The following is a 6955-nucleotide window of genomic DNA, read 5'->3' as shown; positions in this document are numbered from 1 at the left end:
CTGTTCGAATTTGCCAATCTCTGTGGATACGATCCCACTCTACTGTTGGTTATTACTTGACGATAATTTTGGTGCACTTGCCAAAAGAACTAATTCACCAATTTTTGAATGGGGTGTGAATTTTAGTCATCAAATTTTATGGCGCCGTTGCCGAGGATTGGCTTAAATTTGACAGTGATTAAATTGATTGGAGAGCTAGATTAAGCAATTTAAATTCCTTGTTATTTTAATTTCTTTTATTTGGCACCTTTTAATTTTTTATTTCTACCCTGAGTCCTATTTCTTTCTTCTTTGATTATTTTTATTCATCATCCATATTTCCACTCTTCTAACTGTTTGATTAATTGTACCAATCACACTAACAACCACTCTAACAAGAGTAATTTCTTCATTCATTTTCTTTCTTGCTTTTTGTCTTGTTGGTTGTATGACAAGTAGAAGAAGCGGGGTTTCAGCTTCCTTTGATTCTGAACCTGAGAGGACCTTCCTTAGATTAAGGAGGGAAGTAAGAGGGAAGGGGGTCATTGGTGCTGAGGAAGAGGAAGAGTATTTTGAAACAGACATGGAGGAGAATATGGAGAACCACTATGAAGAAGAAGCTCACAACCATGCTAGAGAAGGCCCAGTAAATCATGATGGGCAAGAAAGGAGAGTCTTAGGCTCCTACATCAACCCAAACCCAGGAAATTATGGCAGCAACATCCTAAAGCCAACAATTCATGCCAATAATTTTAAGCTGAAGCCTCAGCTCATCACACTTGTGTAGAATAATTGCTCATATGGAGGAAGTTCCCAAGAAGACCCTAATCAACATCTCAACACATTCTTGAGGATATGTGATACTGTAAAGTCCAACGGGGTACACCCTGACATCTACAAACTACTCTTGTTCCCTTTCTCACTCAGAGATAAGGCAGTAAAGTGGTTGGAATCATTCCCCAAGGATAGCTTAACTACATGGGAGGAGGTCGTGAACAGATTCCTTGCTAGATTTTACCCTCCACAAAGAATCAACAGGCTGAGAGCTGAGGTGCAAACCTTCAGACAACAAGATGGAGAGACACTCTATGAGGCATGGGAGATATTCAAAGATCTGACAATAAGATGCCCACCCGAAATGTTCAATGAGTGGGTACAACTACATATCTTTTATGAGGGGCTATCCTATGAAGCAAAGAAGACTGTGGATAATTCTTCAGGAGGCTCACTCAACAAAAAGAAAACCATTGAAGAGGCCATAGATGTCATTGAGATTGTAGCTGAAAATGAGGATTTGTATGCTTCAGAAAAGACTCAGAAGAAAGGAGTGCTAGAACTCAACTCTATAGATGCTTTGTTAGCTCAGAACAAGCCAATTGCAGCTCAAATAGCAGGTCTAACCAAGAGAATGGAGGCCAATCAAGCCTCAGTCATTTAAGACCAAACTCCTCAACAAGAAGGGAATGCACCAGAATCTGAAGATGACTGGGAACAAGCTAAATATGTGAACAACTCACCCAGACCACCATATGACCCACACTCTAAGACTTACAACTCAGGTTAGAGGAACCACCCAAATTTTGGGTAGGGAAATCAACAAAATCACAAGCATAGACCCTACCATAACTCACAAAATACATCATACCATAGTAACCAACCCACACACAACAACCTCAATCAAAATGCACCATCCTCAACTATGCAACGATGTAAAATCAAAAGCAACTTTGAGAGGATGGAGGCTGCAATAGCACAACTGTCATCACAGATTACTGGGGCAGTCTCCACCCTCATGGACAGACAAGCACAAACTGAAAGAAGGATAGACGTTAATCAAGAAGAATACAGGTCAAATCTGAAAAATCAAGGCGCAGCATTCTCAAAGTTGGAAGCACAAGTGGGGATTTTATCCAAGCAAATCCCACTTTCCACACACACATTTCCCAGTGATACCATGGCTAACCCAAGAGGGGAATGCAAAGCCATTACTCTAAGAAGTGGGAAGGTTGTAAAGGAAGGAACCCCAAGCAAAGACATTCATGAAGAAGTTGCAGAAAAGCATGGGAACAAGGATGAAGGAGAGATCCCTGCTCCACCTCCACCAAAACCAGTCTTAAAGCCTTATGTGCCAAAAGCACCATACCCACAAAGACTGGGAAAAGATGGAAAGAATGGCCAGTTCTCTAAGTTCCTAGAGATCTTCAAGAAGCTCCAAATCAACATACCATTTGCTGAGGTATTAGAACAAATGCCACTCTATGCCAAATTTTTGAAGGAGCTTAAAACCAAAAAGAGGAACTGGGAGGCAAAAAAAACCATAGTATTGACTGAGGAATGCAGCGCCATCATACAGAAGAAGCTGCCTCAAAAGCTAAAAGATCCAGGGAGTTTTCAAATCCCCTGCATCATAGGGGATATCACTATTGAGAAAGCTTTGTGTGATTTGGGAGCTAGCATAAATCTTATGTCCCTAACCATGATGAGAAGGATGAAGATTGAGGAAGCCAAGCCAACAAGAATGGTACTCCAATTGGATGACAGAACATTTAAGTTTCCACATGGGGTGGTGGAAGACTTGCTAGTGAAAGTAGGATAATTCATTTTCCTTACTGATTTCGTTATACTGGACATGGAAGAAGTGGCCAACACGTCAATTGTCCTAGGAAGACCATTTCTAGCTACTGCTGGAGCCATCATAGATGTGCAAAAAGGGGAAGTAGTCTTGAGGTTGCATGAAGAGAAAATGGTCTTCAACGTCTTTAAAGCAATGAGTTACCCCAAGGAATCCATAGGATAATGCATGCTGGTAGACACCAAGGAACAGATAGTTTAATAAGTCTTGGAAGAAGAATGATGTGGAGGAACCATTGAGCTGGAACAAGCACCAGATGGAGAACCACCACAAGCAACCATGAGAAACTCAATCATGCCAACCACTACAGACAACAAAGAGGCAGAGTCACCAAAACTAGAGCTGAAGACCTTACCACCCAACTTGAAATATGCATATCTGGGTGCTAACAATACTCACCCAGTGATCATAAATTCAAGTCTGAGTAAGGAACAAGAAGAGGAGCTTATCCAAGTACTGAGACAACACAAGGATTCCATAGGCTGGACACTTGCAGATTTAAAAGGGATCAGTCCTTCAATGTGTATGCATAAGATCTTACTTGAAGAAGATGCCAAACCTTCAAGACAATAACAAAGGAGACTGAACCCAACTATGAATGAAGTGGTTCAGAAAGAAGTATTGAAATTGTGGCAAGCAGGGGTGATCTACCCCATCTCAGACAGCCCTTGGGTAAGCCTGGTGCAAGTAGTCCCTAAGAAAGGAGGGATCACTATTGTGACAAATGAGAAGAATGAATTGATACCCACAAGGACAGTGACCAGATGCCGTATGTGCATTGACTACCGAAAACTTAATGAAGCTACCCGGAAGGACCACTTTCCCCTACCTTTCATGGACCAGATGCTTGAAAGATTGTCAGGACATGAGTATTATTGCTTCCTAGATGGGTATTCGGTCTACAATCAAATTGTTGTAGACCCCAAGGATCAGAAAAAAACTTCATTTACTTGTCCATATGGTGTTTTTGCTTATAGGAGAATACCCTTTGGATTGTGTAATGCACCTGCAACATTCCAAAGGTGCATGCTCTCCATATTTTCAGACATGATGGAGAAGTTCATAGAAGTATTTACGGATGACTTCTCTATATTTGGGAACTCATATTTTGATTGCCTATACTATCTTGCTCTTTTGCTAAAAAGGTGTCAAGAAACCAACCTGGTTTTAAACTGGGAGAAGTGCCATTTTATGGTGACTGAAGGAGTGGTTCTTGGTCACAAGATTTCAAAAGATGGCATAGAAGTGGACAAGGCAAAAATGGAAGTAATTGAAAAATTACCTCCAACTTGCAATGTCAAAGAAATCAGAAGTTTTTTGGGACACGTTGGGTTCTATAGGAGGTTTATCAAAGATTTTTCAAAGATTGCAAAACTCCTTAGCAACCTACTTGTCTCAAATACTCCTTTTGTTTTTGATAAAGAGTGTATGGTAGCCTTTGTTGAACTTAAAAAGAAACTCTCCTCTGTACCTATTATAGCACCACCAAGCTGAGATCTTCCCTTTGAAATAATGTGTGATGTATCTGATTTTGCTGTTCGTGCTGTTCTAGGACAGAAGAAAGACAAGCTAGTACATGTTATTTACTATTCTAGCAAGGTTCTTAATGAGAATCAAAGGAACTATACCACCACGGAGAAAGAACTTTTAGCCATGGTTTTTGCTTTTGATAAGTTTAGATCATATCTTATTGGCTCAAAAGTAATTGTGTTCACTGATCATGCAGTACTCAAATACTTGCTTACAAAACAAGAATATAAGCCCAGACTAATAAGGTGGTGTTTGATGACAAGTCATCTTAGCCTAGTTTCACTAGCCTTTTTCTTTTGTTTTCAATTGATTTTATGCACTTTCTTGAGCCATAAGCAAGCCAATTGGGTAGATTTCCATGTTTCCTTTAATTCAATCAACCATGTATGAATTCATGCACTTTCATGAGATTTTATGCTATAATTATCATATATTATGAAAGAAACACAATCTCATGATTTGAGGCATAGCTTTGATTGTTTTGATTGATTGATGATAGGTGGAAAGAGTTTTGAAGAAGGTTGAAGGAAGAAGGAATGGCTAGGAGCAAGAGAGAACAAAAAGTTTGAGCCAAAGTTTGCCTCAAACTTTAGCTCAAACCTTTAGAAGAGTTGAAAACATGCCAGAGAAAAATGTTTGAGCCAAAGTTTGCCTCAAACTTTAGCTCAAACTTCTGGAAGAATTGAAAACACTCCAGAGGAAAAAAGCTTAAGCAAAAGTTTGCCTCAAACTTTAGCTCAAACTTTTGGGAGAAAAGCTTGAGCCAACGTTTGCCTCCAACTTTTTGGCAAACGTTGGCATCATAAAACCAACACCCTGGAGGAAAAAAAGCTTGCGCCAACGCTTGCCTCAAACTTTTTGGCAAATGTTGGCGCCACACTTGCACACCCTGGAGGAGAAAAGTTTGCGCCAACGTTTGCCTCAAGCTTTTTGGCAAACGTTGGCGCCACACATATGCACAAGGGGGCCAACGTTTGAGCAAAAGTTTGACCTCAAACTTTAGCCCAAACGTTGGTAGCAGCAAGTGAAGCCGTCTCGTATAAAAAGTTTGAGTAAAAGTTTGCATCAAACTTTTACTCAAAATTTTACTCAAACTTTCATGATTTCAACCCGGTTCACAATGGATCTTTCTCCAACTCCAAGAGCAATCAACCAAGGCCTTTATCAACCCAATTCCATCAAGAGCAATGGCCCAATTCAAGGCTTGAAGACCATTTGAAGAAAGTGTATAAATAGCTTAGGATTTAAGTTTTTCGGGGAGCTTTTTCTTTTGAGTTTTTGCTGAGTAGTTTTTTGGAGAGCTTTTGGATTTTGAACTGTTCTGAGTTTCTGAGTTTGGGGAAGGAAAATTGAATTCTCTTCCTCTTAGTTTTCTTGTTTTCAATTTCAATTACACTTGTCTTGAGTCTTGGGTGTTGAAAATTGGAGAAATTCTGTCTCAATCTCACCTTGAGATCTCTTTCTGTTTCTTTTACTGCATCATTGGAGAATTGAGATTTACATTCAAGCTTTCTTCTGTTTTGATCTTTAATTTCTTGCAATTGAATTCCACATTTGGATCTAGGAAGGCATTGAGATCTAGACTCGGTTATCTAGTCTCTTGGGTCCTGAGATCTGGAGTTTGCATTTTAAATTCTCTGTTTAAAGCTTTTCAAGTTCATTTACATTTCCGTTTGAGATCCTGTTCAATTCAAGTCACTTTCTACTTGTCGGATTAATGCAATTTACATTTCCTTGTTTAATTTCTGCAAATCCACTTCCCAATTCCCTTTATAATTCAAGCCATTTACATTTCTTGCACTTTAAGATTCTACAATTTACATTTCCTGCAATCTAAGTTTCTGCAATTTACATTACTTGTTCTTTAAGATTCAGCTTATTTACTTTCTTTGCTCTTTAATTTTCTGCAATCTACCCTTCTCCCTTTACGTTTCATGCAATTTAGCTTCTGTCGAATACAAACCACTCAAATCAACTCTTGATTCGCTTGACTAAATCAACCACTAAACTAAAATTGCTCAATCCTTCAATCCCTGTGGGATCGACCTCACTCCCTTGAGTTTTATTACTTGATATGACCCGGTGCACTTGCCGGTTAGATTTGTGTCGTTGGAATTCGTTTTTCGTTTTCCGAAAATACACATAAAGTTTTTGGCGCCATTGCCGGGGATTGAAATAGATTGACAATGATTACGTGAAGTGGAGATCTAGATCAAGCACTTTTTCTTTTCTGTTTCTCTAATTTTTGACTGACACACTAACTGTTTGAATTTTTGCTTGAATTAACTGAAACCTCACTTTAGCAATAAAGTGAAGTTTTCTTGGTTCCTCTGGCTTCCTATGATTCTAATATTTCAGCTTGTTGAATGTACGAGAGAAGCAATTCTCTCTTACTAATCTTTCAAACCTATCAACTGTTTGATACATTGTGTCAGCTAAACCTTTTAACCACATTTTGGACATGAATGTATTCAATCTTCATTTGGACTATTTGTGATTGTGCAGATCATGGAGAAGAACCCAACAAACTCCAGTAAGCATGGGAGTAATACCCCCACCTTAGATGACGAGCAACCACTCATCACCATGAATGACATTGCTCAGTGGTTTGAAGCTTTCCCACAAGGAAACATGATCGGATGGGAAGAACTAATGAGTGAACACCTAGCCAAGCTGAAGCCACCTCAGAGAACTGTTAAACCAGAGGCAGGAGTGCAACCATTCGCACAAGAGAAGGAAATTGAAGGTATTCGTGCAGTCATGGCCCAAAGCGAGCAGATACATCAACAGCTTAAGCAACAATTGGAGCTGATT

Source organism: Arachis ipaensis, chromosome B6 (assembly GCF_059453495.1).
Source record: "Arachis ipaensis isolate K30076 ecotype BB chromosome B6, ASM5945349v1, whole genome shotgun sequence".
NCBI lineage: Eukaryota > Viridiplantae > Streptophyta > Magnoliopsida > Fabales > Fabaceae > Arachis > Arachis ipaensis.
The sequence above is the reverse complement of the archived record's forward strand: the minus strand, read 5'-3'. Positions refer to the sequence as shown.